This window comes from Myxocyprinus asiaticus, chromosome 1 (genome assembly GCF_019703515.2).
Source record: "Myxocyprinus asiaticus isolate MX2 ecotype Aquarium Trade chromosome 1, UBuf_Myxa_2, whole genome shotgun sequence".
In the NCBI taxonomy this organism is placed as follows: Eukaryota; Metazoa; Chordata; class Actinopteri; order Cypriniformes; family Catostomidae; genus Myxocyprinus; species Myxocyprinus asiaticus.
In genome coordinates this window covers 65,968,263-65,990,688 of record NC_059344.1, presented here as the reverse complement: position 1 = coordinate 65,990,688, position 22,426 = coordinate 65,968,263, and positions in this window count along the sequence as shown.

Below are 22,426 nucleotides of genomic sequence, written 5' to 3'. Positions count from 1 at the left end.
AAGGACAAAAACTGCAAGGGTCAAATGCAGAGGAAGGGTTACTTATAGGAAAATGATTATTTTTTTAAAGTACAAAAGGAAAGGTTGCCAAATCATGTGAAATTGTTCAGTTCTACCAAGCATTGTAAATCTATTTTTTTTTCTGTTTGAATAAACTACAACATGTCGTGCATCCAATGAAAATAACTGGGTGGGGAAGGGTTTTTCCAGTTCATTAGTATAAGCCTTTTAGCAATTATTAAGCAAAAAGCTAGAGCATTTGACTGTAAAGATGATAAAGACACCTTTGTGGGATTAAGACCAAATAGCGCCACTAAGGGGCACGGTTCAACATCTAAAATAAAATTGTCAGAAATTGACTGACAAATTGATGTCCAGAAAGGGGTCAACGCTGGGAAAAGCCAAAAAGAATGATAAAGAGTAGCCGGAGCTTGTCGACATGTCACATATAGGATCAAGATCCGGGGTTCATTTTAAACAGTTTAGCTTTTGTCCAGTAAATTCTGTGTAACAACTTCAACTGTAATAGTGAGTGATGAGCACAAATAGAGGAGGTATGTAGATGACAAAGGGCCTTTGACCATTCCTCATCTGTAAAAATGTGGTCAAGATCTGATTCCCAACTCTGCTTTATTTTAGACGGGTGAAAAATCAGTGCAGTAAATTTAAAAATAGTTTTGTAAATACTGGAGACAGCACCTTTAGAGACTTTTATTTCCAAAACTATCTCGTTTAAGAGGTGCATGAGGAAAGTGGGAAAATCTATTTCTTTTGAATTCAGAAGTCTGAAGATACCGAAAGAAGTGAGTTTTCAGAAGATTAAATTTTTCTGATAGATATGAAAAAGTTACAAAAGTATTCTCATGGAAAAGATAGTTAATATTTACAATGCCCCTTCTAAACCATAATGCAAAAGCTCCATCTGAAATGGAAGATAAAAAAGATGGATTTTTATATATAGGAGACAGACCCAACATTGCCTGAAAGCCAAATTGTTTTCTGAATTGTTACCATTTTTTTGGGCTATGTAGTACTAAAGGGTTGGAAGAATAATGGGAAAATTTTATAGGTAACGAAGAACATAACAAAGCATGTAGAGAGACTCGGCTACAAGAATCACATTCCATTTCAACCCATGCCAGAACCCACAGACAAACACCATAATGTGACTGACTCCAATATAAAATGCTGTGAATATTTGCCGCCCAGTAATAAAATAAGAAATAAGGAAGTGTGAATCCACCTAATCTTTTGGGTTGCTGAAGAAATACTTTCTGGATTCTTACTGGGCCTCCATTCCAAATAAAATCAGAAAATTCTGTAGTGAACTTAAGATCTAGTGACTTAAAGAATGCTTTTGGTATAAATACCGGAATATTTTGAAATAGAAAAATAAATTTGGGTAGAATATTCATTTTTATGCTGTTAATTCTACCTACAAGTGAAAGTGGGAGAGTTGTCCACTTAGCAAGATCCTGTTTTGTTCTCTCCAAAACTGGAATGAAGTTATGCTTGAAGAGGTCTACGTGTTTCCGTGTTACTGTAACTCCCAGGTAACGAAAACTATCTGAGGCTGATTTAAATGGAAGAGCTGATGCTGAAAGAGCTCTTGCGGCAGAATTAATTGGAAAAAACCCACTCTTATGCAAGTTACTACTTAAGACACTACTGAGCTGTCCTAAAATACTCAAAACATGGGGAAGACAGGTTTCTGGATCTGAGACATATAACACTACATCATCAGCATAGAGGGAAATTTTCTGTTCTTTTCCTGCTCTAAGAATGCCAGATATACTGTAATTAGTACAAAAAGAGATTACAAGAGGTTCTATAGCTATAGCAAACAAAAGTGGGGACAGGGGGCAACCCTGTCTTGTCCCACGGTGAAGAGAAAAATGTTCAGAACTAATACCATTTGTTTTTACAGATGCCAAAGGGGAAGAATATAAGAGTTTTACCCAGGACACATTTATCACCAAACCCACATTTTTTTAAGTTATAAAACAAATAGTCCCACTCGACATGGTCGAAGGCCTTCTCCGATTCGAGAGAGACTAGGGCCTCTGGCATAGATGAGTCTGATGAGGTGTAAATTATTTTCATCAGCCTTCTAAGGTTAAAAAAGCCATGTCTATTTTTTATAAAATCAGTTTGGTCTGGATGAATGATATCTTGGATAATAGATTCCAAGCTTAGAGAGAGAACCTTAGCCAGGATTTTCACATCTACTTTAAGAAGGGAAACTGGACGATAAGACCCACAGTCTAGGTTTTTTTTTTTTTTATTATGTTTCAAAATCAGTGAAATCGACACCTGACACATGGAAGGAGGGAGATCACCATTATTTAGTGATTCTTCAAAAATCGAAAGAAGTAGTGGGGAAAGCTGAGGAGAAAACTTTTTAAAAAACTCTCTGGGAAAGCCATGTGGACCCAGGGATTTTCAATTCTGCATCTGTGTAATAGCTTAAAACATCTCTCAACTTCGGATGGTCATGATCGCTGTCTTTCGTGTCTGGGCACGACCCACACGGAGGCAGCGTTCGTGGATGGTTCATGTTCTCACTGCGAGAACATGACCATGGCAACGTTGCGGTTGCTGCATGCTTTCGTAAGGAAGCAAGCCACCCCAGCAGCTCCCCGCCCTACGGGTTTGAGGCCAGCACGGCTAGCACTGGGGGCGATTTGGGGACCCCAATGGGATTGCCTCCACCGGGTATCCCCCGCAGACCTCCCATTCCCCAGTATGCTTCTCTGCCCCAGTTGGGCTTCAGGATGAGTCCATCGGCTCGTCTCACGGTGAGACTGGCCTCTTGTTCGGAACCCGCGAAGATGATGAGCTCTCAAGCGTGGCATCAGAGAGCGGGCTTGTCCAGTCGGATGCAGAAGCCTCAGTTGGGCTCCCCCCCTCAGGGACAATTGCCCAGTCACAGGCTGATGCAGAGATGATGGACATGCTTTCCAGGGTGGCCACGAGCATCAGGTTAGAGTGGAAACCCTCCGCTCTCCCCTGAAGCCTCGCGGCTCGATGATTGGTTCCTGGGCTCGTGGCGCCACTCAAAGCAGCCACGCCCCGCTCCAGTGCCTTTCTTCATGAGGAAGTGCACGAAGAGCTGACGAAATCGTGGGGGGCACCTTTTACTGCCCGGCCCCGATTCCTCAGTTCCCACACCCTCACTACCCTCGATGGCGGGGTGGACAGGGGCTATACTGCAATTCCCCCGGTGGATGCACCTATGCCCGCAGAGCGCCGCCACCTGGCGTGGATGCCCTAAGCTCCCGTCCAAGCCCTGTAGGTTCACGACGTCCCTGACGGCTAAAGCCTACAGTGCTGCTGGACAAGCCGCCTCTGCCCTGTACGCCATGGCTCTCCTGCAGATACACTAAGCCAAGGCGCTAAAAGAACTGCACGAGAGTAGTTCTGCCCCAGATCTGATGCAGGAACTGCGATCGGCGACCGACCTTGCTCTCCAAGCGATGAAGGTCATGGCATGGTCTCTCAGGTGGACGATGGCCACATTAGTGGTCCAGGAGCTCCACCTTTGGCTCAACCTGGTCGAGATGGGTGAGGCCAACAAGACACGGTTCCTTGCTGCTCCCATTTCCCAGGCTGGCCTATTCGGTGACACTGTCGAGGACTTTGCCCAGCAGTTCTTGGCAGTGAAGCAGCAGACGGAGGTTATCCGGCATATCCTGCCCTGGTGTGGCTCAAGATCCCACACCCCATCTGCTCGTCGCCAAGGGCATCCCCCTGCGGTGACTGCACCGGCTCCACCACAGCCCGCCTCTTTGGCCCAGCCGACCTGGCTATGTGCCCAAGGTTCCATGACCCCTTTTAGGGACCAGGTGGTGAACCTGTGAGCGCTGCCTCAGGAGGAGGCAGACCCAGCCCTGTCGTTGCTGTGTCCGGTGTGCTCTTTACACATCTATTTGGATTGCACGCAGAGCTTTAGGATCAATGAGCAGCACTTTGTCTGCTTTGGTGCACAGTGGAAAGGAAACACTGTCTCCAAGAAGAGGACTGCCCACTGGCTCATTGACGCCATAGCTATTGCATATCATGCCCAGGACATGCCGCCCCCGGTAGGGCTATGAGCCTATTCTACCAGGGGTGTAGCGGCCTCATGGGCCCTGGCCAGGGGTGCCTCTCTAATAGACATTTGTAGAGCAGCAGGCTGGGCAACACCCAACACCTTTGCAAGGTTCTACAACCTCCGGGTGGAACCGGTTTCGTCCCAGGTAGTGGCACGCAATACAAGTGGATAAGCCCGAGATAGCCGGCCGGGTGTATCGCTTGCACATAGCACCTTCTACCTCTTTTGAGCTGAAGCTGTGTCCATTAATTCCCAGTAGTATTCACAAACTATGTTCCCTGGTTGACTTCCTCCGAGCCCTGTGGCAGTCGAGTTTTCGGAGAGACTCGCTGCCGGCCCAGTACACATAACTAAGAGTCCTGTTCTGGGGTAGGTGCTCCGCATGTGGCGGTTCCCTGTAAGGCAAACCCCATGCGATGTATATCTTATTTCTGGGGGAGTGGCATGCAAATACCACTCGCCAATTTTCATTGGCCTTTTATCAAAGACCAGAGGTGTCTCGGGCTCCCAAGAGTGACCCCTAGTGTCACTACATCGACACAACGTCTCCATCAGGGAACGGAGGTTACACAAGTAACCATGACGATATTTTCAGAGATAAACTTAACAAAACGGCTATCTGGTAAGAGTAACACATTCATTTTCCAAACACGAGAAATCATACAACCACCAGGGAGGGCCAGTTCAAGAATTACTGGAGCATGATCAGAGATGACTATACTATCATATGAGGAAGACTTTACTAATGGAATAAGTTTGCTGTCAATGATAAAATAATTGATACGTGAATAAGTATGGTGAACTGGAGAAAAGAAAAACATTTTAGAAGTGTGTAGAGCCGAGGAGGGCGGGGCCGGGATGGAATGAGACACACCCGGTCCCCAATCAGCCTGATGGGGCGCGCGAGGGATAAAGGCGGCCGGGGTCGACCGTTAGAGAGAGAGAGAGAGAGAGAGAGAGAATTACAGACAGCTGTGCTGTGTTTTTAGTTCTGTGTTTTTGGTTGGGTTTTTGGTTAATAAATTATTATTTAAGTTGTCAAGCCGGTTCTCGCCTCCTCCTTTCCTCTAAACCCCCTTACACTGGTGCCGAAACCCGGGAGGAGGAGGGATTCCTGTCGCAGGGGCCTCGACACTGCCGTCCACCCAGGGGAGCGCCGCTGCCGTCCGACGGGGGACGGAGTAGCCCGACTACCCGGACGCGGGGAACGGCCGCCGTCCGCGTGGTGAGTGGGGACGGGACTCCCCGACCGCCTGGAGCGAGGGAGCCGCTGCCGGGGGCGGAGGAGTGCCCTGCCGTCCCCCGGGAACGTGGAGGGGTCGAGAGAAGACCGCCGTCCACGGGGGGAGGAGGGAAGCGACTCCCCGACCGCCTGGAGTGGTAGGGCCGCTGCCAGGGGCGGAGGAGAGTCCCCACGGGACGCCGGGAACGCGGAGGGGCGTTCTGTCCGCTGGGGGTCGGAGGTCTGACTCCGGTCCGCCCGGGGAGGAGCGGCTGCAGTCCGCCTGAGAGGGTGGCATAGTGATCGAGGACCACGAGACGGCGCATCAGAGAACCGGTGAGTTTCTTTTTCTCTCTCTCCTCTCTCTCTCTCTCTGTCGCTCCGTGTTGGCCTTTCCCTCTCCATTTTGTGTTGTTTTTTCCCCTCCTGTCTCCTCCCAGGTCGAGGAAGGCGGGGAGGACCCGCCGGCAGTCGGGGCATAAGGCACGCCCCCCCCCCCCCCCCCCGGAGAGGAAGGGTGGGGGGGATGTACATCATGCCGGGGGCTCCCCGGGAGGAGTGTAGAGCCGAGGAGGGCGGGGCCGGGATGGAATGAGACACACCCGGTCCCCAATCAGCCTGATGGGGCGCGCGAGGGATAAAGGCGGCCGGGGCCGACCGTTAGAGAGAGAGAGAGAGAGAATTACAGACAGCTGTGCTGTGTTTTTAGTTCTGTGTTTTTGGTTGGGTTTTTGGTTAATAAATTATTATTTAAGTTGTCAAGCCGGTTCTCGCCTCCTCCTTTCCTCTAAACCCCCTTACAAAGTGGGATTCAAAAGACGCCATATATCGGTTATTCCGTACCACTCCAAAAAGGAATGAATTGCTTTAGAGGACTGAGACAAAAGAGCTGGTTTGGGAGATGACTTATCTAGAGCAGTGTTCAAGACACAATTAAAATCGCCTCCCACGATCAACTGGTAAAAATTCAGGTCTGGGAATTTAGGATTATCCCAGTTAGGGGCATAAACACTTGCTAAAGCGACTTGATTATCATAAAGAGTGCCTGAGATGAACACCTATCTACCATTGGGGTCTGAAATAACTTTAGAAGGATTAAATGGAGTATTCTTGTTAATTAAAATGGCTGTGCCTCTAGCTTTACAATTAAATCCCGAGTGGAACACCTGCCCTACCCATGAACTCATCAAGATTTTATGACTCGAGTTCTTAAGTTTTCCTGTAAAAAACATATATTGGCCTTTAACTTTATTAAATTGGAAAAAACTTTACTCTTTTCACTCGATTTTTTAAGCCTTTTACGCCCTCCTCCCCTGAAGTATATTATTATTAAGCATTGCTAACAAACATTAGCTTAACACATTAGCATGACACAAAGGGGCGACCAAATAAGAGATGGCTGAAGGTGCACAAAAAAAATAAATAAATAAACAACCCCTATTCCCCACGTGTGTCCAGAACTGACACAGGATCTAACATTCGTAACATTAACAAACCTAACTGAAAAGAATGTAACAGTCAGGTGCAGAAAAAATAATTAACCTGTTTTTGCAACTTTGGCTGCCCTTTCGGCAGTACTCCGTGAAAAGGAGTTTATTCTCTCAGCAGTATATGATGCATGACATCCAACTTAAAGTTTCACTTGACTGTTATGCAGCGGGGACACGTTTTTGAAACTTCTAAAGTGATCAACGTTATGTATGGGCTGCCTCCTTTTTCATAATACAAATATAAAGCACGCTTACTCAATTTAAGAGGGATTTAGATCATGTCCGTCAAAACTTGCTCGTTGCAGTCTTAATGACAGAACTTGCAAAGTCCACCACTGCCTGCAGAGTCTTGAAAATATGACACTGTCCTAGGAAATCGACGCGGAGTCTGGCGGAATGCAACTTTCCATAGGTGATGCCAGCATTGCGAAGTGCAGTTTTCACATCTTTGAACTCAGCACGGCATCTCGCCACCTCAGCAGACATGTCCAGGAAAATACGAACAACCACACCATTGAACTCCAAAGAGCTCCGCTCGTGACTCAGTTTCAGTATGAGTTCTCTTGTTTGGTAATGGTGGAACCAGACCAGCATGTGTCTAGGAAATGCGTTTTGTTGAGATTTTTGACTGACACGATGGGCCCGATTGATTTCCAGAGGCCTCTTAAAAGCGCCATCACCAAACAGTTCAGTAAAGTATGAGGCCATGAAAGCAACCGGACTTTGGCCCTCTAATCCCTCTGGTATTCCAATAATCCTTAAATTTTGCCTCCGTGAATGGTTCTCCAAGTTGTCCAGCTTGAGTTTGAGGCTTGTGTTTTCTGCATGCAGTGTGTTGCACAGCTTCTCCACCTCTGTCAAATGGCCATCTGAACCGATAAGTGCCGTTTCAATGTCCCCGATTTTTGGGCTTGCGATGACAGTGTCGTCTGTAGTGTGGACACAGCAGAGCGAAGTTCAGACAAAAATTCAGACCGTAGTGATGACATTTCTGAGCAGATGGTGGATGAAATTAAGTCCTTCAAGGAAGCTGGCGTTATCTCTTCCTCCGCTTGTACTGGAGCAGTAGCATTAGCATTAGCTGCCTGCTCGCTCCCCTTGTCAGTCAGCATTTCTACAATGTTTCACCCCGATTTTCCTGGTTTTGGCATTCTTCTTTGTGAATGTGTAAAAGTCAATTACTTGGTGTATATGTGACAAAAATAAATAACACTGCTGAAAAAAACAAAATAAATGAATGTTCACGGAGCAATTTCCAACCACGTCTAGTCACCACGAGGCATACCAGAAGTTCCCCCAGATGTCAAGATTTAAATTGAAAAAGAAGATACATTTTGTTCTCTTTCTCTCATAAAACCAATCATATTGCTTCAGAAGACGATGATTATACCACTCGAGTCACATGGATTATTTTTATGATGCCTATTTCCTTTTTGAAACTTGGATGTGTTGGACACCAAGAAAGAATGTTATCATATTCATATCCTTTTAATGTTAAGAAATGTGTTTGTAGTGTATATTAGCATTAATCAAGATTGTAATATGTGGGTGTTCATAGTTAAATTTTTAATTGAACTAGTTTAATTTAATTCTGCACACTGCATCCTAAAACTTCTGCTGTGTTTTTGTTATTCATTTTTGTGCATATGTTTTCTTTGAATCAACCCACCCACTGGCACCAAGACAGACGCAAATGGCAAAAGAATCGGAAAGGTCTCAGAGAAGAGGAACAACACAGTCAACCCACATGTGTGTATTCTTCTCAGAATGTTAATGGACTGAATGATTAATCAAGTACAATAGTTACAAATGTTTTTAAAACAGGACACTTCTATCCATAGACATTTTTGCCTTGATCAACAGTAAATCTCTTTCTCCAACATGTTTATGAGTTAATTAAGAGTTGTTTGTTGGCACATCCACGTGCAGTCTGTACAATTACAAGTAGATTACAAGTTTAATTGGATGTTACTGTAAAACACTGTATTTCACATTCAACAATTAGATGTAAATATCTTTCCAGTATTATGTTGTAATTTGTTTTTGTATTATGAGGTAGGCCACTTCATGACTTAATCAGTAACAAATATGATTTTCTATTTTATTAAGTAATTGACTTACCAAACATCTTTCTTCTATTTTCAGGTGCTTTGAAGATGTTGCAGAGATATTCCTGTCAGACAGTACCTGAAAATTAAGTTTAGTATATTATTGCATATTGTAAGGTTTGTTCTGTTGTTCCCCTGAGAATTATCTAAAAGATATAATTACATTTAAAGTTAATGTATATTAAAGGTATAATCAATATAACTGCATAATTTGTACTGTATATAATTTTATACAGTTTATATTTGTACTATTATTGATTTCTGTGTAGCATGAAAATTTTGACATGATATTCAAAACAGTATATTTGAGGAGACCAGGACTAGTTCTCACAATTTTTATTCCAGTGAATATTGTTCAGGGTAGGATGAAGTTATTGAACATTCCCACAGTTATTGCCCAAAAAAAATATATACAATTCACTGAACACACATTGACATTTTGGGGCATGTTTTTACACTATACACCGATCAGTGTTCGGTCATGATGGCGCCACGGATGGCCACCTCGGTGTGGAGTGCTCCTATTGTTTTGTTGTTTTTGTTTGTTTGTCCTGTGTTTAGTAATCTTTATCCAGTCAGTTTTACCAGAGACGAACTGCTGAACATTTCAGTTGGAGGAGCGGCTGTGTTGTTCAGAAGACGCAGGTGAGGGAGACGAGCCAGCGTGCTGTTCAAGCTCCACCGGTGCAGCTTTCGAACAGTGCTGCCAAGTATTCATCTAGCGAATCTCCACTCTCTTCCTAACAAAACGGACGAGCTACATCTCCTCACCTGCACAAACAAGGACTTTTCAACCTCTGCTGCATTGTGCTTCACAGAAACCTGGCTGAGTGAAACTATTTCGGACAGTGCGTTACATCTGCCGGGCTTCCAGCTGTTCAGTACAGATCGCATTGCGGAGTTAACGGGGTAAACGAGAGGTGGTAGAATATGCTTTTACATCAATGAAAGTTGGTGTACAGATGTAACAACATTAAAGAAGATGTGCTGTCCTAATTTGGAAACGCTCTTTATTAACTGTAAGCCTTTCTACTCGCCGCAGGAGTTTTCCTCGTTTATTCTGGTGAGTGTTTACATCGCGCCAAACGCGTGTTTGAATGCAGCGCTGCAACAGATGGCTGATCAAATCACAGACATGGAACAAAAATACCCGGACTCAGTTATTATTTTTCTTGGGGATTTTAACAAAGCAAACGTGAACTGTCCAAATACAAACAGCACATTACATGCCCAACCAGAGAGAGAAACATACTGGATCACTGCTACACAACAATAAAGGATGCATATCACTCTGTCCCTAGAGCAGCTTTGGGACTCTCTGATCACTGTCTGGTTCATCTTCTTCCAACCTACAGACAGAAAATATGCTAAGCCTGTGGTAAGGTCTGTAAAGAGATGGACCAATGAAGCAGAGCTGGAACTACAAGCCTACATTGACTGCACTGATTGGAGTGTTTTTGAGGCTGCAGACACCAATCTGGATGAGCTCACAGATATTGTTACATCATATATCAGTTTCTGTGAGGATATGTGCATCCGTTCTAGGACTTATTTAACGTTTAACAATGACAAACCATGGTTTACAGCAGAACTCAGGCAGCTTTGTCAGGCCAAAGAGGATGCTTACAGAGGTGGGGATAAAATCTTGTACAATCAGTCCAGGAACACACTGAATAAAGAAATCAGAGTGGCTAAAAGAAGATACTCTGAGAAGCTGAAAAACAAGTTTTCATCTAACGACCCTGCATCAGTGTGGAGTGGCTCAACTTACGAATTACAGGACTCCTACCCCCAACCCTGTGGTGGACCAACAACTGGCTGATGACTTGAATGTGTTCTACTGTAGATTTGAAAGGCCCAATCTCACACCCACACCCGCTCTGACCTTCACTTCACACAAACACCAACACCTCCTGCAGCCCCCCTCCTCCCCCTCCTGCTATTCAACCTGCATTTAAGATCTGTGATGATGATGATGTGTGCCGTGTCTTTCGAAAACAAAAGATAAGGAAAGCACAAGGCCCAGATGGCATTTCACCTGCATGTCTTAAGTTCTGTGCTAACCAGCTGGCCCCCATCTTCACACTGATTTTCAATAGATCACTGGAGCAGTGTGAAGTTCCCTGCTGCTTCAAATGCTCAATCATCATTCCTGTCCCAAAGAAACAAAAAATTACAGGACTTAATGACTACAGACCTGTCGCCCTGACGTCTGTGGTCATGAAGTCATTTGAGAGATTGGTGTTGGCCCACCTGAAGGACATCACTGGACCCTTTCTAGATCCCCTTCAATTTGCTTATCGAGCAAACAGGTCTGTGGAGGATGCAGTCAACATGGGATTGCATCATGTCCTGCAACATCTGGACTGACCAGGGACATATGCAAGGATCCTTTTTGTGGACTTCAGTTTGGCTTTCAACACCATCATCCCAGCTATTCTCTGGACTAAATTACACCAACTCTCTGTTCCCACGTCTATCTGTCAGTGGATTACCAGCTATCTGATGGACAGGCAGCAGCTTGTGAGACGGGGAAATTAACTTCCAGCACATGTACAATCAGAACTGGTGCCCCCCAGAGATGTGTGCTCTCCCCACTACTCTTCTCCCTCTATACCAATGACTGCATCGCCAAGGACCCCTCTGTCAAGCTCCTGAAGTTTGCAGACGACACCACTGTCATCAGCCTCATCCGAGATGATGATGAGTCTGCATACAGAAGGGAGGTTAAACAGCTGGCTGTCTGGTGCAATCAAAACAACCTTGAGCTGAACATGCTTAAAATGGTGGAGATGATTGTGGACTTTAGGAGGAACACCCGAACACTGCACCCCCTCACCATTCTAAACAGCACTGTGGCAGCAGTGGAGTCATTCAGGTTCCTGGGCACTACCATCTCACAGGACCTGAAGTGGGAGACCCACATTGACTCCATTGTGAAAAAGGCCCAGCAGAGATTGTACTTCCTTCGCCAGTTGAGGAAGTTCAACCTGCCACAGGTGCTGCTGATACAGGTTTACTCAGCAGTCATTGAGTCTGTCCTCTGTACTTCATTATCTGTCAGGTTTGGTTGCACTGCACTGTAGGGCTGAAATGATTAGTCGATGTTATCGACAGTGTTGACAGAAAAAAAATTGTGCCAAAATGTTTTGTTGTAGAACAGTCATTTGATCTCCTTTAACGTAACATGGGATCAGATATGAAATGAATGATGACACGTGAGAGGAGCACTGCAGCTTGTGTCTGACTGAGGAGAGGAAGAAGACACGGCTCACAGTCCAGATGAACTCTAAACTTTCCAAACAGCTTCAGGTGATGTAGATCGCAAAGTATAAGGAAATTATAAAAAAAAATACTAAATAACTAAATACAGAAGCACTCCTGTTGTGAAATACAACAGAGCCGGAGTTGACGTTCCACTTGCATGTCAGAGCGTCTTTAACCTCACTGTTATATTTTTAATGCATCCTTTCTTAAAGTTCAAATAATAAGGAAGCAGTTCATGTAAATAAGTATAAACTCAGAAACTGGCATATCTCTGTGTGGTCAATGCCGCTTCTATTAGTCGCGTGAAGTGAAGGGGGAGAGATTGAAACTGCACCCGTCTGATACACACTCTGCGTGGCACGCTCGTCCCTCGTGCATGCTTGGTCCAGTTAGATTATAACTTGATTGCTTGTAAAAGGTAACATATAAAAACCATTGTTTTAGGCAACAAATATTGTGGTTAGTGAATTGTATATATTTTTGACATGTAACATACTGTATGACAACTTTTCAGACATTAATGAAAAATAACCTTTCAGAACAGGTCAACCTTTCAGTTATAAAATCTACCATTACTATGTACAGTAGTTGACAGTTGCCTGTTATATATGAAGTATTTTCAAAATGTATCATTAAAGTACATGCTTTTAAAAAATATTTGTACTTGTTTAAATATTGAAGCATTTCAATATTTAAGTTATGTAAGTTATTTAAACAAGCTCCTGAAGAAAAAAAAAAAGACAACAGAAGCATACCTGTGAGATGCAGAATTAGGAATAAACAGCTTTAAGTTACTGGACCAAATTTTCAGCCTGAAAAGCACAAAAAAACAAACAAAAAAAAAAACAAAAAAAAAACATTTTTGTTTTCAAAAAATACGTTTACTTTATATTCTATTTCTATTTCTACCATTCCATTAAAAAAAATCAATTTCCTTGACTGAGAATGTTTTAGACAGTGAGAAAACTACAACAACAACAACTACTACTACTACTAATTAAATAATAATAACAATTGTCTAAAAAACAAAATTCACCATTTGTGTTCCCATTTACTTAATTGTATGAATGCTTAATTATGTGGATGTGGATAACATCTTCTGACATTGCTTGCTGCTTTCATGTGCAGAGAAAATCTATACCTGATTGCACTTAAAAATAAATAAACAGATCAATATATAAACTTTTCTTAAATTAAGGCACTGTAATTTGTAGATAAAATATTAAGCTGTTCTGGTAGAATTAAACATAGTCTCCTCTTTATACAGAGCACTCACACTATTTTTAGATTCACCCTCAGCAATTTTGATCTGTAACAAGCCCTGATTATATACATAAAACAATATATATTATGAAACAAACCCGAGTCAAACTAATTGTTACCAAAACCACAATATAATAATGTTTCATGACATTTGTATTTCTTATTTACATATCACAAAATTAACCTAAAGTATCTCTCACCTTGAAGAGTTTCTTCACTTGTAGGAGTAAAGGTGAGTTTGAAGAGACTTACAGAGGTCTTTTTTACTGTTACTCATAGCATAAGATTACATAACGTGACGTAATATTTTATTTCACCATGTGGCCCTCATTTGCTCAAATCAGTGTTATAATGCCAAACCTTCTCACGCAAGTAAAACAGAAAGCTTTTCTGTTTCAGAAAACATGTCTGATAAGTCCCATTGTTTCCATTAGCCAACAATGAATGAATTTCAGAAACGTGTTCAATTTGTAAGTGATTATTCACTGATGCTCAAGAAGGCATCACCATAAGAACCAAGGGGATGTACATTTTTGAAAAGGATGATTTTTTATGAAATTATTGTTATTTTGTCTTGATGGAAATGTAAATATGTAGCTTCTCAAGAAGATACAAGACAAAATAATAACACACACATATATATATATATATATATATATATATATATATATATATATATATATATATATATATATATGTGTGTGTGTGTGTGTGTGTGTGTGTGTGTGTGTAGACTTAAGATGTGCCCTGCTGTATAAAAACAGGACAGTCTGGGTACTGACAGAGTCTGATCTTCTTCAAAAAGCCTGTAAACCATGTCCTGATCAAAACAAATGTAAGAGATTTGTAAAGCTGTAAAAGGCTACATGTTGATTGATAATTTTTCACCAATCCACAGTACAACAAACTGTCTACAAATGGAGGAAATTCAGCACTGCTAGTTTCAGAAGAATCAGAATCCGCTTTATTGCCAAGTATGCTTACACATACAAGGAATTTGTCTTGGTGACAGGAGCTTCCAGTACACAACAATACAAAACAGCAACAAGACATAGATAATAATAAAAAATAATTCAAAATTGAATAAAATAATTAAAATAATAATAATAATATAATAATAATAATAATAATAAATAAAACTGAATAGAAAATAAAGTATATATAGAATACACAATAAGACAATATATATATATATATATATATATATATATATATATATATATATATATATATATATATATATATATATATATATATATATACAACCACACTACTGGTCACAAGTTTTTAAAAAACATCAGCCACTCGTTCTTTATTATATATTTTTTTCTTCACATTTTAGAATAAGATTAAAGTCATCAAAACTATGGAATAACATAAATGGAACAATGGGAATTATGTTGTGACTAAACAAAATCCAAAATAAATCAAAACTGTGTTATATTTTAGCATCTTCAAAACAGTCACCCTTTGCCTAGAATTTGCAGACATGTACTCTTGACATTTTCTCAACCAACTTCTTGAGGTATCACCCTGGGATGATTTTTAAACAGTATTGAAGGAGCTCTCATCTATGTTGGGCATTTATTGGCTGCTTTTCTTTATTATTTGGTCCAAGTCATCAATTTCAAAAACTTTTTTTAATTTTTTTTATTACATTTTAGTATATTTTTGTCTACAAAACTTATTTCAAACATTTAAGCATACGCCTTCTGATAAAAAAAGATTTTTAAGATCATGAGAAACATTTCAGTCAAGTGTTTCAAAACTTTTGACCGGTTGTGTATATATATATATCGTCATGGTTACTTTCGTAACCTCCATTCCCTGATGGAGGGAACGAGACGATGTGTCGATGTAGTGACACTAGGGGTCACTCTTGGGAGCCCAAAACACCTCTGATCTTTGAAAAATTGGCCAATGAGAATTGGCGAGTGGAATTTGCATGCGGGTATAAAAGGAGCTGGTACGCAACCACTCATTCAGGTTTTGTGCTGAGGAGCCGAGACCAGGTCCCGGCCATTTCAGCGGGTAGTTCAGCGCTGTGGCAAGAGGGACACAACGTCTTGTTCCCTCATCAGGAAAAAGAGGTTACGAAAGTAACCATGATGTTCCTATCTGTCACTCACTTGACGTTGTGTCGATGTAGTGACACTAGGGATCCCTATACAAAACGGCACAACTAGTTGAACTGTGTTATGTGATGTGGCAGTTTGTGATGGGCAGACTGCTGTGTGCCTTGTAGCCAGCGCACCAGGCCATCACGTAACCTCCCCCTCGAACAGTCCTTCAGGAACAAGTCGACTGCTCAACAAATAGGCACAGGCTGGCCCAGCTGAGGCCTCTTTTCCTTCTCTTTTCTCCCCAAAAAGAGTGGAATTTGTTAACTGACTGGGAGCCCTAAGTGTCTATGTCGGGGGGTGTCACTCCCAAGGGAAAGACACTGCGGAGACCACACCCCGCCCAAAAAAGGGTGGGGGTGGGGGGGTACTTCAAGTGGAAAAACATCACATGGTCTTACCGAGTCTTGTCAGAAGTATGTCATGTGGAAAATCGCATGGTAGGTCCTACCCAAGGGGGGAGGAGTTTCTACAAGCATGGTGACTAGAGCAGAGGGCCCTCTGCTCAAGGAAGACATAGTTTACCAAGAGGGAAACAATTTTACTGACGATATAACACATGGGGTTACCTATGGGGAACCACTGCATGTGGAGCACCTACCTCAGGGCCTTACCAGCACACTTACTGAGTCGGCAGCGAGTTTCTCCGCAAACTCAACTGCCACAGGGCTAAGGAGGAAAGTCATCCAGGAATCACAGTCTGTGAAAACTACTGGGAATCAAGAGTGTACGTCTTCCCTCAAGGGAGGGGAAGTATCAAGTATCCTGAGCTTGATATGCCATAGTGATGGCGTCAATGACCCAGTGGGCGATCCTCTGTTTGGAGACAGCACTTCCTTTCCGCTATCCACCAAAGCAGACAAAGAGCTGCTTGGAGCTTCTAAAGCTCTGCGTGTGATCCAAATAGATGCGTAAAGCTCGCACCGGACACAGCAACGCCATGGCTGGGTCTGCCTCTTCCTGGGGTAGCGCTTGCAGGTTCACCACCTGATCCCTAAAAGGGGTCATGGGAACCTTGGGCACATAGCCCGGTCGGGGTCTCAGGATCACGTGAGAGTAACACGGACAGAACTCCAGGCACGATTCGCAGACAGAGAACGCATGGAGGTCCCCTACCCTCTTGATGGAAGTGAACACAGTCAGGAGGGCAATCTTGAAAGAGAGTTCCTTAAGCTCAGCTGACTCCAAGGGCTCAAAGGGAGCTCCCTGTAGACCCTGAAGGACTACAGAGAGGTCCCACGGGGGAATGAGGCGCAGTCTAGAGGGGTTCAACCTCCTAGCGCCTGTCAGGAGCCTGATGATCAAGTTGTGCTTCCCCAAGTACTTACCATCTACTGCATCGTGATGAGCAAGAATAGTGGCTACATACACCTTCAAGGTGGAGGGGGACAGCCACCCCTCCAACCTCTCCTGCAGGTAGGAAAGCTGTCACCAGGAGCAAGAGATCTGAGAACCATGTCTGGGTGGGCCAGTAGGGTGCTACTAGGATGACCTGCTCCCCATCCTCCCTGACCTTGCACAGGGTCTGTGCAAGTAGGCTCACTGGGGGAAATGCATACTTGCATAGACCATGGGCCAGCTGTGTGCCAATGCGTCTATACCGAGAGGTGCCTCAGTCAGGGCGTACCAAAGTGGGCAGTGGGAGGATTCCCGGGAAGCAAACAGGTCTACCTTTGCTTGACCGAATCGACTCCAAATCAGCTGGAACACCTGAGGGTGGAGCCTCCACTCTCCCCTGAGGGTAACCTGACGTGATAGTGCATCCGCTGTGGTGTTGAGGTCACCTGGGATGTGAGTGGCTCTTAGCGACTTGAGTGGCTCTTAGCGACTTGAGGTGCTGCTGACTCCAGAGGAGGAGACGACAGGCAAGTTGTGACATGCGATGGGAGCGTAGACCGCCTTGGTGGTTGATGTAAGCTACCGTCGCTGTGTTGTCCGTCCGGACCAACACATGCTTGCCCTGGATCAACGGCCGAAACCTCCGCAAGGCGAGCAGTACTACCAACAACTCTAGGCAGTTGGTGTGCCAATGCAGCCGCGGGCCAGTCCAAGAACCGGCGGCTGTGTGCCCGTTGAATACAGTGGCCCAGCCCATCTTGGAGTTGTCTGTTGTAACCACGACACGTCTGGAGACCTGCTCTAGGGGAACCCCTGCCCGTAGAAATCCCAGGTCAGTCCAAGGGCTGAAGAGGCAGCGAAAGATCAGTGTGATGGCCATGTGATGTGTCCCGCAGCGCCATGCCCATCTCGGGACTCGAGTCTGAAGCCAGTGCTGAAGCGGTCCCATATGCATCAACCTGAGCGGTGTGGCCATCGCTGAGGATGCCATATGCTCCAGGAGCCTCTGAAAATGTTTCAGTGGAACCGCTGTCCTCTATCTGAATGTGCTCAGACAGTTCAGCACTGACTGAGTACATTTGTTCGTGAGACGCACTGTCATCGAGACTGAGTCCAACTCCAGACTGAGAAAGGAGATGCTCTGACCTGGGGAGAGCTTGCTCTTTTCCCAGTTGACCCAAAGCCCCAGTCAGCTGAGGTGTCGAAGCACGAGGTCCCTGTGTGCGCATAGCAACTCTCGAGAGTGAGCTAAGATCTGCCAGTCATCAAGATAGTTGAGAATGTGGATGCCCACTTCCCTTAGCGGGACAAGGGCTGCTTCCGCGACCTTCGTGAAGACGCGAGGGGACAAGGACAGGCCGAAGGGGAGGACCTTGTACTGGTATGCCTGGCCCTCGAAGGCAAACTGCAGGAAGGGTCTGTGTCGAGGTAGGACCGAGACATGGAAGTACACGTCCTTCAGGTCTACTGCCGCGAACCAATCTAGATGTTGGACGCTCGCTAGAATGCGATTTTGCCTCAGCATCTTGAACAGGAGACTGTGCAAGGCCCGTTTCAGTACTCGCAGGTCCAAGATTGGTCGCAACCCACCGCCTTTCTTTGGTACGATGAAGTAAGGGCTGTAGAACCCTTTCCTCATCTCGGTTGGAGGGACAGGCTCCATCGCGTCCTTGCTCAGGAGGGTCACGATCTCTGCACGCAAGGTAGCAGCGTTCTCGCCCTTCACTGAGGTGAAGCGGTGAATCGTGTAGCCGAATTCTCATTAGCCTTTTTTCAAAGATCAGAGGTGTTTCGGGCACCCAAGAGTGACCCCTAGTGTCACTACATCGATGCAACGTCTGCTGGGCCTTTTTCACAACGGAGTCAATGTGGGTCTCCCACTTCAGGTCCTGTGAGATGGTAGTGCCCAGGTAACTGAATGACTCCACTGCTGCCACAGTATTGTTTAGAATGGTGAGGGGGGTTAGTGTTCGGGTGTTCCTCCTAAAGTCCACAATCATCTCCACCGTTTTGAGCGTGTTCAGCTCAAGGTTGTTTTGATTGCACCAGACAGCCAGCTGTTTAACCTCCCTTCTGTATGCAGACTCATCGTCATCTCAGATGAGGCCGATGACAGTGGTGTCATCTTAAAACTTCAGGAGCTTGACAGAGGGGTCCTTGGTGATGCAGTCACTGGTGCAGTGGGAGAAGAGTAGTGGGGAGAGCACACATCCCTGGGGGGCACCAGTTCTGATTGTAGAGGTGCTGGAAGTGAATTTCTCCTGTCTCACAAGTTGCTGCCTGTCCGTCAGAAAGCTGGTAATCCACTGACAGATAGACGTGGGAACAGAGAGCTGGTGTAGTTTAGTCTGGAGTATAGCTGGGATGATGGTGTTGAAAGCCGAACTGAAGTCCACAAACTTCAGATTAATACAGATTAATCGGTTATCGGCAGGTACTGCCCAATTTAGTTATCATTTCTGTTAAATCCACTACGACCTCTAATCTGAGATGTCAACTCTCTTCGGTCAGAATTTCTATATTATCAACATAAATTCCATATGACAAAATTAGATCTAGCATATGATTATGGTGATGGGTTGAACCTGAAAATTCTAATACCAGTGTATCATTTTTGTTTTCTATGTGGATGTTGAAGTCACCGATAATTAAAGCTCTATCCACAGTAACTACTAGATATGACAGAAAAACAGCAAATTCTTTAAGGAATTCAGAATATGGCCCTGGTGGTCTGTATACTGTTGCAAGAACAAAAGACGACAGATATTTTTTATTTATTTCTGACGATGTCACAATAAGCATTATCAAAAGAATTAAACTTGTATCCTGACCTCTGAGTAACACCCAAAACATCACTGTATGTTGTAGCAATACCTCCTCCTCAACCTTTCAGACAAAGCTCATGTTTATAGCAATAACCTGAGGGAGTAGACTCATTTAATCTAATATATTCATCTATTTTAAGCCAGGTTTCAGTCAAACAGACTGAATCCAAACTATGATCTGTAATAATTTCATTTACAATTAGTGCTTTGCATGAAAGTGATCTAATGTTTAGTAGCGCTACCTTTCCCTATCTGTCACTCACTCAATGTTGTGTCGATGTAGTGACACTAGGGGTCACTCTTGGGAGCCCGAGACATCTCTGGTCTTTGATAAAAGGCCAGTGAAAATTGGCGAGTGGTATTTGCATGCCACTCCCCCGGACATACGGGTATAAAAGGAGCTGGTATGCAACCACTCATTCAGATTTTCTCTTCAGAGCCGAACGGTCATGCTCATTGAGCTGAATTCTCACGACTGTTCATTCACCTCTGCTGGATCTGACAGCGCATTTCAGCGGCTTCTCCCTCCTCTGCACTGGTGCACTGCAGAGAATGCCCCTAGGCGCTTTGGCAGAAAAAAGAGAGTATATTTTCTGAAAAAGTATATTTCTCTAAAAGAGTATATTTCTCTAAAAGAGCAGCACACACGGAACGTCTTTTTAAAGACATGTCTTTTTAAAGATGCCTTTCCGATTGTGTGTTATTCCTGGTTGTGGTCGTTACCTCTCAACTTCAGATGGTCACGATCACTGTCTTTCGTGTCTGGGCGCAACCCACATGGAGGCAACATTCGTGGATGGTTCATTTTCTCACTGCGAGAATATGACCATGACAACGTTGCAGTCGTGGCTTGCTCCCCGCCTCGGTCCTTCTACCTACGGGTTTGAGGCCAGTGCGGCTAGCACTGGGGGCAATCTGGGGATTCCAATGGGATCGCCTCCACCGGGTATCCCCCCGCGGACCTCCCATTCCCCAGCACGCTTGTCTGCCCTGATTGGGCTTCCGGATGAGTCCACCGGCTCGTCTCAGGGCGAGTTTGGCCTCTTCTTCGGAGCCCGCGAAACTGATGAGCACTCGAGCGCAGCATCTGAGAGCGAGCTTGTCCAGTCTTACGCAGAATCCTCAGCTGGGTTCCCCCCTTCGTGGTCGGTTGCCCAGTCACAGGCTGATGCATCGGGCTAGAGTGGAACCCTCCGCTCTCCCCTGAACGTTCGTGGCTCGATGATTGGTTCCTGGGCTCGCGGCGCTGCTCAAAGCAGCCACACCCCGCTCCAGTGCCTTTCCTACTGGAAGTGCATGAGGAGCTGAAGAAATCGTGGGAGGCATCTTTTACTGCCCGGTCCCAATTCCTTAGTTCCCCCACCCTCACTACCCTCGATGGGGCGGCCAAAGGCCTCGATGGGGCGGCCAAAGGCTATATGGCGATTCCCCCTGTGGATAAGTTGCTCGCAGTGCACCTATGCCCGCAGAGTGCCGCCACCTGGTGCGGACGCCCTAAGCTCCCATCCAAGCCCTGCAGGTTCATGTCGTCCCTGACGGCTAAAGCCTACAGTGCTGCTGGACAAGCTGCCTCTGCCCTGCATGCCATGGCTCTCCTGCAGGTCCACCAAGCCAAGGCGCTAAAAGAACTGCACGAGGGTAGTTCCGCCCCAGGTCTGATGCAGGAACTGCGCTCGGTGACCAACCTCACTCTCTGAGTGACGAAGGTCACGGCGCGGTCTCTTGGGCAGACGATGTCCACATTAGTGGTCCAGGAGCGCCACCTTTGGCTCAACCTGGTCAAGGTGGGTGAGGCTGACAAGACACGGTTCCTTGCTGCTCCCATCTCCCAGGCTGGCCTATTCAGTGACACCGTCGAGGAATTTGCCCAGCAGTGAAGATGGAGGATATCCGGCATATCCTGCCCTGGCACGGCTCAAGAACCCAAACCCTGTCTGCTCGTCGCCAAGGGCATCCCCCTGTGGTGACTGCACCGGCTCCGCCGCAGCCCACCCCTTCGGCCCGGCCCCGGCGTGGAGCCCACCACAGGAAGCAGACGCCACCCGTCTCACAGTCAGCCACTAAGAACCCACAAAGGTCATCAAAGCGCCCCTGAGACGGGCAACCCAGGGTTGACGAAACCCACTCAACTGGAGCTGGTAGTAAGACCACTCCATCCCCGGTGGAGGGCCGGGTGGAGAGTCTTTTGTTGCTTTTTTGTTTGATTTTGCCGCATGCCCAAGTGGCTGCGGGTCCCAACAGTTCAGCAAAAGAGTGGTTTCCTCCTTCCCTGGGTCACATACCCAGTGTGCACAGTCGTCATCACGACCACCGTCCACGGATTTTTCCTTGCAGGATTGGCGCTCCAGCGGTGGTCTCCCCGCCCCTGCGTGCCCAGCTGTGGCACACATCTGCCCCCAATGTGACAGTCTCCATGGGTTGCGAGGACAGGCCTCTTCCTCCCCCATCCCAGGTGGTCGCAAGGAGCCAGGTAAGTGCTTCGATGTCCCTAGACTCAGCACAGCGACGATATGGTGTGGCACTTCGAGCTCCGCCCCGCTGCAAGGCCCCACCTGCTGGTTTATCCGATGATGTTGTCCCTTTGGTCTCCCTTGTGCAGAACTTGGATGCGTGGCTTGCGCTTTTCAATCCATCACGATGGCTGGTCCGGACCATCTGACTCGGCAACAAAATTCAGTTCGCCAGGCATCCACCCAGGTT